This window comes from Equus quagga, chromosome 9 (assembly GCF_021613505.1).
Source record: "Equus quagga isolate Etosha38 chromosome 9, UCLA_HA_Equagga_1.0, whole genome shotgun sequence".
Lineage (NCBI taxonomy): Eukaryota > Metazoa > Chordata > Mammalia > Perissodactyla > Equidae > Equus > Equus quagga.
The window spans coordinates 51,654,362-51,665,975 of NC_060275.1; the positions used below are offsets into that span (position 1 = coordinate 51,654,362).

The 11,614-nt window shown below is 36.3% G+C and overlaps 1 non-coding gene across 1 annotated transcript; it reads left to right on the plus strand.

Moving 5' to 3' along the window:
* The first annotated feature begins 10,068 nt into the window (after window positions 1-10,068).
* Window positions 10,069-10,150, plus strand: TRNAL-UAG (transfer RNA leucine (anticodon UAG)). Its single transcript has one exon. It is a non-coding gene; the product is annotated as a tRNA-Leu (tRNA).
* The last annotated feature ends 1,464 nt before the right edge of the window (window positions 10,151-11,614 follow it).

An 11,614-nucleotide genomic window follows, 5' to 3' on the forward strand; every position in this document is an offset into this window, starting at 1 on the left:
GGCAGAGGCAGAGAGTTTAAAGAGAAAAAGAGATGTTAAAAGTTTAGTAAAAAGTTTAAAGGAATTAGTATTTCCTAAATATAAGCATCCAGTTAAATTTTATTTCAAAGTTGTGTTGCCATGTAAATTGTAAGAAGACTTTGTTGGATATTGCAATATTAGATGAACACTACTGACATGAGGAAGTGAAAGGATTATTGACTCAGTGTATTAATGTAACCAGTCATATTGATGGTAATTTATACTTTTTAGTTCTTAGTATGTGCTACACCCTATATTCATTTAATCTCTGTTATGACTTTATCAGGTAAGTACTGTTATTACTCTCATTTTATAAGTTATGAAATTGAGGCCTAGTGTTACATAACTTTTTCAAGGTTAGACAGAAACTACTAGGAAGTGGTGGAGCCAGGACTCAAACACAGACAGTCTGGTTCCAGAGTCTCCTTGACCCAACACTATGCTACAGTGTCTCAAATCAGAGTCTGGAACAGATCATACATGTGTACTAAAAAATTTACACAATGATGTTACAAAAGTGGAAAATCACCAAAATCGGCTGGGGAAAATGTCAAGGCAAACAAGGTCACAATGTAGTGATGAACAAACAAGGATATTTAAAAAATTGGAATCATAGTCAAAGTAAAATTATTATGACTTGAAGAACAAGTAGTTTAGTAGCACTTTAGTTTCTTTTTAGTTGGGTTTAGTGAGGTATAATTTACATACAGGAAAATTTACCCTTTGTAAGTGTATATTTATATTTCTATGTTTTTTAATAAATTTAAACTGAAATCAAAATAAAAATAGAGCCTTTTCACCACTCCAAAGTATAGCCTCATACTCCTTGCAGTCAACAGTTCACTCATCCTCGTCCTCAGCCTCTGACAACCACGGACCTGGTTTCTGGGTTTATAAGTTTGGCTTTTCCAGGATGTCATTTAAGTTAAATCATACATTATGCAGCCTTTTTAAATGTTTTTTATTTTCATTTAGAATAATACATTTAAGATGGATCCGTGTTCTATATATCAGTAGTTCACCCTTTTTTAATTGCTGAGTAGTATTTCATTCTATGGGTGTACCACGATTTATCCATTTACCATTTGACAGTTTGATTTTTCCAATTTTTCTGTGATTCTGAATAAAACTGGTATAAACATTTGAAGACAGTTCTTTGTGTGGCACTATGTTTTCATCTTTCTTAGTGAAATTACTTAGTGTGATTTATCCAGGGGTGTGATTGCTCTTTAAGAAACTGCCACGTAGATAGTATTTTCTAAAGTAGCTATAGCAGTTTGCATGCCCAACATGAGAATTTCAGTTGCTCCAAATCCTCATTAGTATGCGGTATAGGGAAATTTTCTTAATATAGCCATTTAAGTAGTTGTATAGTAGTATATCATTACGGTTTTCATTTGTGCTTCTTCAATGACTAATGAAGTTGAACATCTTTTCGTGTACTTATTTGCCATATTTTCTTTGGTGAAATGTCTGTTAAAATCTTTTGTACATTTTTTTAAATTGTGCTGTTTCTCTCCTTATGATTGAGTTTTAAGAGTTGTTTATACATTCTGAACACATCTTCTATCAGATATTTGTTTTGTGAGTATTTTTCTCAGTCTGTACATTGTTTTTCCATTTTCCTAGCAATGTCTTTCAAAAGAGGAATGTTTTTAGTTTTAGTTTGTGCTTTGTGTGAAGAAATTTTTTACTTACCCCAATATCATAAAGAATGTTCTCCTATATTGACTTCTAGAACTTTTATAGTTTTAGTCTTACATTTTTGTGTAAGAATTTTGGTAAACAATTTTGAGTTGACTATGGTGTGATGTAAGGGTTGAGGATCTTTTTTTCCCATTTGGTATCCAACTGTTCTAGCGCCATTTTTTTTAAGTGAAATTTTTATTGAGTTAATGATAGTTTACAATCTTGTGAAATTTCAGTTGTACATTATTGTTTGTCAGTCGTGTTGTAGGTGCACCCCTTCACCCTTTGTGCCCACCCCCAAACCCCCTTTCCCGTGGTAGCCACTAATCTGTTCTCTTTGTCTACATTTTTAAATTCCTCATATGAGTGGAGTCACACAAAGATTGTCATTCTCTATCTGGCTTATTTCACATAACATAATTCCCTCAAGGTCCGTCCGTGCCGTTGTGAATGGGACGATTTAATTCTTTTTTACAGCTGAGTAGTAGTCCATTGTATATATGTACCATATCTTCTTTATCCAATCATCAGTTTATGGGTACTTAGGTTGCTTCCACATCCTGGCTATTGTAAATAATACTGCAATAAACATTGGGGTGCATGGGACTTTTGGAATTGCTGACTTCAGGCTCTCTGGATAGATACCCAGTAGTGGGATGGCTGGGTCATATGGTATTTCTACTTTTAATTTTTTGAGAAATCTCCATACTGTTTTCCATAGTGGCTGCACCAGTTTGCATTCCCAACAGCAGTGTATGAGGGTTCCTTTTTCTCCACAACCTCTCCAACATTTGTTACTCTTTGTTTTGTTTGTTTTTGTCATTCTAATGGGTGTATGGTGATATCTTAGTGTAGTTTTGATTTGCATTTTCCTGATGATCAGCGATGATGAACATCTTTTCATGTGCCTACTGGCCATCCATATATCTTCCTTGGAGAAATAGCTGTTCATGTCTCCTGCCCATTTTTTGATCGGGTTGTTTGATTTTTTGTTGTTGAGTTGTGTGAGTTCTTTCTATATTATGGATATTAAGCCTTTGTCAGATGTATGACTTGCAAATATTTTTTCCCAGTTAATAGGTTGTTTTTTTGTTTCAATCCTGTTTTCCTTTGCCTTGAAGAAGCTGTTTAGTCTGATGAAGTCCCATTTGTTTATTTTTTCTATTGTTTCCCTTGTCTGAGAAGACATGGTGTCCGAAAAGATCTTTTTAATACTGATGCCAGAGTGTACTGCCTACATTTTCTTTTAGAAGCCTTATGGTTTCAGGTCTTACCTTTAGGTCTTTGATCCATTTTGAGTTTATTTTGGTGAATGGTGAAAAAGAATGGCCAATTTTCATTTTTCTACATGTGGCTTTCCAGTATTCCCAGCACCATTTGTTGAAAAGACTTTCTTTTCTCCATTGTATGCCCTCAGTCCTTTGTTGAAGATTAGCTGTCCATAGATGTGTGGTTTTATTTCTGGGCTTTCAATTCTGTTTCATTGATCCGTGCACCTGTTTTTGTACCAGTACCATGCTGTTTTGATTACTGTAACTTTGTGGTATGTTTTGAAGTCAGGGATTGTGATGCCTCCAGCTTTGTTCTTTTTTCTCAGGATTGCTTTAGGAATTTGGGGTCTTTTGTTACCCTATATGAATTTTAAGATTCTTTGTTCTATGTCTGTAAAGAATGTCATTGGGCTTCTGATTGGGATTGTGCTGAATCTGTAGATTGTTTTAGGTAGTATGGACATTTTAACTATGTTTATTCTTCCAATCCATGTACATGGAATGTCTTTCCATCTCTTTATGCTGTCATCCATTTCTTTCAGAAAAGCCCTGTAGTTTTCCTTGTATAGGTCTTTCACTTCCTTAGTTAAATTCACCCTCAGGTATTTTATTATTTTTTGTTGCGATTGTGAATGGTATTGTGTTCTTGAGTTCTTTTTCTGTTAGTTTGTTTTGAGAGTATAGAAATGCTACTGATTTATGTAAGTTGATTTTATACCCTGCAACTTTGCTGTAGTTGTTGATTATTTCTAAAAGTTTTCCAATGGATTCTTTGGGGTTTTCTATATATAAGATCATGTCATCTGCAAACAGTGAGAGTTTCACTTCTTCTCTCCCTTTTTGGATTCCTTTTATTCCTTTTTCTTGCCTAATTGCTCTGGCCAAAACCTCCAGTATTGTGTTAAATAAGAGTGGTGATAGAGGACATCCTTCTCTCATTCCTGTTTTCAGGGGGATGGCGCTGAGTTTTTGCCCATTGAGTATGATGTTGGCTGTGGGTTTGTCATATATGACCTTTATTATGTTGAGGCAGTTTCCTTCTATTCCCATTTTGTTCAGAATTTTTATCATAAAAGACTGTTGGATCTTGTCAAATGCTTTCTCTGCATCTATTGAGATGATCATGTGGTTTTTATTCCTCAATTTGTTGATGTGTGTATCGTATTGATTGATTTGCGGATGTTGAACCATCCCTGTGTCCCTGGTATGAATCCCACTTGATCATGATGTATGATCCTTTTGATGAATTACTGAATTCGGGTTGCCAAAATTTTGTTGAGAATTTTTGCATCTGTGTTCATCAGCATTATTGGCCTGTAGTTCTCCTTTTTTGTACTGTCCTTGTCAGGCTTTGGTATTAGTGTGATGTTGGCCTCATAGAATGTGTTAGGAAGTGTTCCATCCTCCCTAATTTTTTGGAATAGCTTGAAAAGGATAGATATTAAATCCACTCTTAAAGTTTGGTAGAATTCCCCAGGAAAGCCCTCTGGTCCTGAGGTTTTATTCTTTGGGATGCTTTTGATTGCTGTTTCAATCTCTTTCCTTGTGATTGGTCTGTTCAGATTGTCTACTTCTTCTTGACTTAGCTTTGGGAGATTGTAAGAGTCTCAGAATTTACCCATTTCCTCTAGGTTATCCATTCTGTTGGCATATAGTTTTTTGTAGTATTCTCTTATAATCCATTGTATTTCTGAGGAGTCTGTTGTTATTTCTCCTCTTTTACTTCCGATTTTGTTTATTTGAGCTTTCTCTCTTTTTTCTTTGTAAGACTGGCTAGGGGTTTGTGAATTTTATTTATCTTCTCAAAGAACCAGCTCTTTATTCCATTGATCCTTTCTACTGCCTTTTTTGTTTCAATAGCATTTATTTCTGCTCTGATTTTGTTATTTCTCTCCTTCTGCTGAATTTGGGCTTTTTTTTCCTTCTTTCTCTAATTCAGTTAGGTGTAGTTTGAGATTGCTTATTTGGGATTTTTCTTGTTTGTTAAGGTGTGCCTGTATTGAGATGATTTTCCCTCTTAATACAGCTTTTGCTGTATCCCATATGAGTTGGTATGGTATGTTATCATTTGCATTTGTCTCCAGACATTTTTTATTTCTTCTTTAATTTCCTCGAGGATCCATTGATTGTTCAATAGCATATTGTTTAGTCTCCACATCTTTGTGCCTTTCTCAGCTTTTTTCTTGTAATTAATTTCTAGCTTTATAGCATTATGATTGGAGAAGATGCTTGTTATTATTTCAATTTTTTTAAGTTATAGAGGCTTGCTTTGTATTCCAACATATGATCTATCCTTAAGAATCTTCCTCGCATGCTTGAGAAGAATGTGTATTCTGCTGTTTTTGGATGAAGTGTTCTATATATGTCTATTAAGTCCAATTGTTTTAACTTTTTGTTTAGCTCCACTGTTTCCTTGTTGATTTTCTGTCTGAGTGGTCTGTCCATTGATGTGAGTGGGGCGTTGAGGTCCCCTACTATTATTGTGTTATTTTTGATATCTTCTTTTAGGTTTGTTAATAGTCACTTTATGAACTTTTGTGCTCCTGTGTTGGGTGCATAGATATTTATAAGCATTATTTCTTCTTGATGAAGTGTCACTTGGATCATTATATATTGGCCCTCTATGTCTCTCTTTACCTGCCTTATCTTGAAATCTGCTTTGTCTGATATAAGTATTGTGACACCTTCTTTCTTTTGTTTGCCATTAGCTTGGAGTATTGTCTCTGAGCCTGTGTTTGTCCTTGGAGCTGAGGTGTGTTTGCTGGAGGCAACAAAGTGTTGCATCTTGTCCTTTAATCCATCTTGCCACTCTGTGTCTTTTTATTGGAGAGTTCAATCTGTTTACATTGAGGGTGATTATTGATGCATGAGGGCTTAATGCTGTCATTCCGTTGCTTGTTTTCCGGTTTTCCTGAATTTCCTTTGTTTCTCATCCTGTGTGTTTTAGCCTACCCATTGAGTTCTGCAATTTCTTATGCTGGGTTTCTTAGCTTTTTCCCTATTTATTTTTTTGTGTTTCTGTTCTGTTTTTCAGTTTAGTGGCTACCCTGACGTTTGTATTCAGAATCTCCTGCATAACATGGTCCATTTTATGATCGTCTCTTATTTCCTTAGTCTAAACTGATTCAGTCCCTTTCCTCCTCCCCTCCTAAGTTATTGTCTTCATCTTTTATTCCAACTTGTGTTGTGAGTTTGTGGTTAGAGTGATAAGATTATCTTTGTTTTTGGTGATTTCCTTCCTTTTATCCTAATGCTATAGTTGAATATTTGCTATCCTATTCTGATTCTATCTGTCTCCTTACTCTGTGTTTTGTGACCCCTTTCTCTCTTTTATTCTTTTTTCAGGTATGAGGGCCTTCTTGAGGATTTCTTGTAGTGGGGGTCTCATGGCTACAAAGTCCCTTAGCTTTTGTTTGTCTGGGAAAGATTTAATTTCTCCCTCATATCTGAAGGATATTTTTGCTGGATAGAGTATTCTTGGCTGAAGATTTTTATCCTTTAAAGTTTTGAATATGTCATTCCAATCTCTCCTAGCTTGTAAGGTCTCTGCAGAAAAATATGCTGAAAGCCTGATAGGGGTTTCTTTGTAGGTTATTTTCTTCTGCCTTGCTGCCCTGAGTCTTCTTTCTTTGTCACTCATTTTTGCCATTTTTACTACTATATGCCATGCAGTAGGTCTTTTTACATTGACATATCTAGGAGATCTGAAAGCTTCCTCCACACACATTTCTCTCTCCTTCCCTAGATTTTGGAAGTTCTCTGCTATGATTTCTTTGAGCATGCTTTCTGCTCCATTTTCCTTTTCCACGCCCTAGAGTATACCGATAATTCTTAACTTGCATTTTCTCATGCAGTCAGCTATTTCTCAGAGATTTTCTTCAGTACTTTTTAGTCTTCGTTCTCTTTCTTCCTCCGTCTGGAGCCATTCAACCTGTCTATCTTCAATTATGCTAATTTGCTCCTCTATGGTGTCTACATGGGCATTCAGTGAATCTGTATTCTGTTTTATCTGATCCATTATATTTTTCATCTCTAGTATTTCTGATTGATTCTTCTTTATAGCTTCAATCTCGTTTGTGAAGTAACTCCAGAACTCGTTGACTTGTTTCTCTATATTTCCCTTTACCTCATTGAGTGTTTTGATGATAGCTATTCTGAATTCATTGTCATTTAGTTTACCTACTTCCAAGTCCTCAGGACATAATTCTGTGTTTTTATTGTTTTCCTTCTGGTCTGGAGCTTTTGTAAATTGCTGGATGGTAGAGGAATGGTTTTTGCACATAGTGCTATTATTTGGTTGCAGTTACAGCCTGTCACCACTAGATGGGGGTCGAGAGCTGCATATTCTGAGCCCTCTGCCTTCAGCCAAAGTGGCGGTGCACAGCGCGGGTTGGGGGAGGGGGACACTTTCTCTTGTGCCAGGACCTGGTTTCCCAATCACTTCTCGCTCTCTGGTCTCCTGGGGTCTTGGCTTGATGGGGTCACCCCACATGAAAGCTTTCACCCCATTAGAGGGCTTCCATCTGAGCTGCATGGGCTATGGGAGTCCTGGATGATCCCCCGGATGTGTGGCCCCTCCCCCACTCCTTTCCCCACAGATCCTCCCGTGGCAGACATCCCAGTCTTTAGGGGAGGGAGTGAAGTTCTCTCTTACCCTATTCCAGCTCCTCCAAGGGTGGCTCCAGCCTCTCCACCCTCTGTCATTTGGGTGCTGTGGGTCTCTGAGGATTCCTGTGCTATTAGGATAGTTTTTGTTGGAATGTGGTTACTCCTTTTTTTGTATGTTGGAGGGGAGAGAGTCCTGTGTGAGCTCACTCCACCATGATGCTGATGTCACTCCTCTCTCTAGCACCATTTGTTAAAAATGGTTACTTCTATATATTGAATTACCTTCATATTTTCATTGAAAATTAATTGACATATACATGTGGGTCTATTTCTGAACTCTCTAGTCTGTTCCATTGATCTATATGCTTATTTGTTCCTTATATCAAAATGTCATAATTATTGTATCTTCATAGTAAGTCTTGAAATTGAGTGACTTGAGTCCTATGATTTTGTTTTCCTTTTCAAAATTGTTTTGGCAATTCTATATTCTTGGCTTTTCTTCAGTTGAATTGTGTCCCTCAAAAGCTATGTCCAAGTCTGAAGCCCAGTGCTTGTGAATGTGACCCTATTTGGAAAAATGGTCTTTGCAGATGTAATTGAGGTAAAGATCTTGGGATAAGATCATCCTGGATTGGAGTTGGCACTAAATCTGATAACCAGTGTCCTTATAAGTGACAGAAAAGAAGCCACACTGAGACATAGCAGGAGAAGGCCTGTGAAGACAGAGGCAGAGGTTGGAGTGATGTGTCTACAAGTCAAGGAATGCCAAGGATTGTCAATAGCCACTAGAAGCTAGGAGAGAGGCATGGATTGGATTCTCCCTGAGAGTCTCCAGAAGGAACCAACCCTGGCAAAACCTTGATTTCAGATTTCTAGCCTCCAGAACTAGGAGAGAAAAACTTCTGCTTTTGTAAGCCACCTGCCTTGTGTTAATTTGTTATGACAATCCTAGGAAACTAATCAACTTTCCATATAAGTTTCAGAATCAGCTTATTAATTTCTATTTTTAAAATACCTCTGGCAACAAATGGTCTTAGAACAACTGGACATCCACATGCAAAAAAATAAATCTTCACAGAAATTAACTCAAAATGAATCATAGCCTAAATATAAACCACAGAACTATAAAACTCCTAGAAGATAACCTAGGAGAAATCCTAGGTGATCTTGGATATGGTGATGACTTTTTCAATACAACACCAAGGGCACATTCATGAAGAATTGAGAAGCTATACTTCATTAAAATTAAAAACTTCTGCTCTGCAAAGAACAATATCAAGAGAATAAGAAGATAAGCCAAAGACTGGGAGAAAATGTTTGCAAAAACTACATCTAATAAATGAGTGTTATCCAAAATATACAAAGAGCTATATGAGAAATACACTGAAAACTGTTGAATTTTAAACTTAACAATAATAAAACAAACAACTCAATTAAAAAATGAGCCGAAGACCTTAACTGACACCTCGCCAAAGAAGATATACAGATGGCAAATAATCATATGAAATGATGCCCCTCATCATATATCATCAGGAAAATGCAAATTAAAACAACATTATGATATCACTACACACTTATCAGAATGGTCAAAATCCAGAACACTGACATCACCAAATGCTGATGTGGATGTGAAGCAAGAGAAACCCTCATCCATTACTGGCGGGAGTGCAAAATGGTACGGCCACTTTGGAAGACAGTGATTTCTTACAAAACTAAACATACTCTTACCATATGATCCAGCAATCATGCTCCTCATAATTTATCCAAAGAAGTTGAACCCTTGTGTCTACACCAAAACCTAGATGTTTTTCAGTTTTATTCATGATTGCCAAAACTTTGGAGCAACAAAGATAGCCTTCAGTAGGTGAGTGGATAAACTGTGGTGTATCCTGACTTTGGAATATTATTCAGCATTAAAAAGAAATGAGCTATAAAGCCATGAAAAGATATGGAGGAACTTTAAATACATATTTCTAAGTGAAAGAAGACAATCTGAAAGGCTACATACTGTATGATTCCAACTATATGACATTCTGGAAAAGACAAAACTATGGAGATGAGAAAAAGATCAGTGGTTGTGGGAGCAGTGGAGGGATAAATTGGCAGAGCACAGAGGACTTTTGCAACTGTAATATGCTATTATAATGATGAATACATTATACATTCGTCCAAACCCATAGAATGTACAACACCAAAGTGAGCTCCAAGTAAACTATGCATTTTGGGTGGTAATGACGTGTCAGGGTAGGTTCATCAATTGTTACAAATGTACCACTCTTGTGGGGATGTTGACAATGGGGAAGCTTATGCACATGTGGTGTCAGGGGTGTATGGGAAATCTCTGTATCTTTGCTGTGAACCTGAAACTGCTCTAAAAGAATAAAGTTCTTTAAAATAAAATAAAATAAAGCCTGCTGGGTTTTTGATTATTATTGAAACAGATCTATAAATCGATATTAAAGAACCAACACCTTGAGCAGGTAGCGTGGCCGAGCGGTGTAAGGCACTGGATTTAGGCTCCAGTCTCTTTGGAGGCATGGGTTTGAATCCCACCGCTGCCAAATTAGAGTTTTGGGGACAGTCCCTTGGCTGAGTGGTTAAGCTCAAGCGCTGTGCTTCGGCAGCCTAGAGTTTTGAAGTTTCGAATCCTCAGTGCGGACATGGCACGGTTCATCAACCATGCTGAGGCGGCGTTCCACACGCCACGACTAGAAGAACCCACAACTAAAGGTACACAACTATGTACCAGGGGGCTTTTGGGAGAAAAAGGAAAAATAAAGTCTTTTAAAAAAAAAAGAACTGACACCTTAAAAATATTAAATCTTCCAATTCATAAAAATGATGTATTTCTATATTTACTTAGGTTTTTAATTTCTTTTAATCATGTTTGATCTTTTGGTGCACAATCCCACATATATTTGTTAAATTCATTCCTAAGTATTTTATGTTTTGTAATGCTATTATAAATGGTATTTTAAAATTTCATTTCCAATGGATCATTGTTAAAGAAAAGTAATTGATTTTTTCACATTGACTTTGTATCCTGTAAATGTGGTAAAGTATTTCATTAGTTTAGATTATTTAGATTTTCTACATAGTCAATTATATAATCTGTGAATTAAGATGGTTTTACTTCTTTGTTTCCAATCTAAATCACTATATGTCTAAATGTCTATATTATTATTGCTTTTCAACTTATTGCACTGACTCAGGTCTCTAGGATGGTGTTGAATAAGAGTAGTGAGGGCAAACATCTTTGACTTGGTCCCAATCTTATGTGAAAAGCATTCATTTTTCACCATTATATATGACAGCTGTAACTCTTGCATTATCAACTTGGGAAAATTATCTTTTATTCACATTTCCTGAGAATTTGTATCATGAATATTTGTTGAATACTGCCAAATGCATTTTCTGAATCTATTCAGTTGATCATACGCTTTTATTTTTTTTGTTGTTGACATGATAAGTCACTTTGGTTGAATCAAACTCATATTCCTGGGACAAACTCTGCTTGGTCAGAATATACATATATATATATATATTTTTTTTTTTTTTTGAGGAAGATTAGTCCTGAGCTAACATCTGTGCCCATCTTCCTCTACTTTATATGTAGGATGCCTGCCACATCATGGCTTGACAAGTGGTGCCATGTCCGCACCTGGGATCCAAACTGGCAAACCGCAGGTAGCTGAAGTGAAACATGCAAACTTAACTGCTGCACCACCAGGCCAGCCCCAGTATATATATATTTTTGTCATACATTGCTAGATTTGGTTAGCTAATATTTTATTATGAATTTTTGCATGTATGTTTCTGAGGGCTATTTGTATTATTTCCTGTTGCATTTCTTTTCTGGTTTTGTTATTAGAGTAATTCTGGCTTTATAACATGAGTTGGGATGTACACATTTCTATTTTCTGGAAGAATTTTTGTAGAATTCGTATTGTTTCTTCCTTTAATGTTGATCTGTTGTACAACACTGTACTTAGATTCAATGATAACATGTTGTATGTTTAAAAATT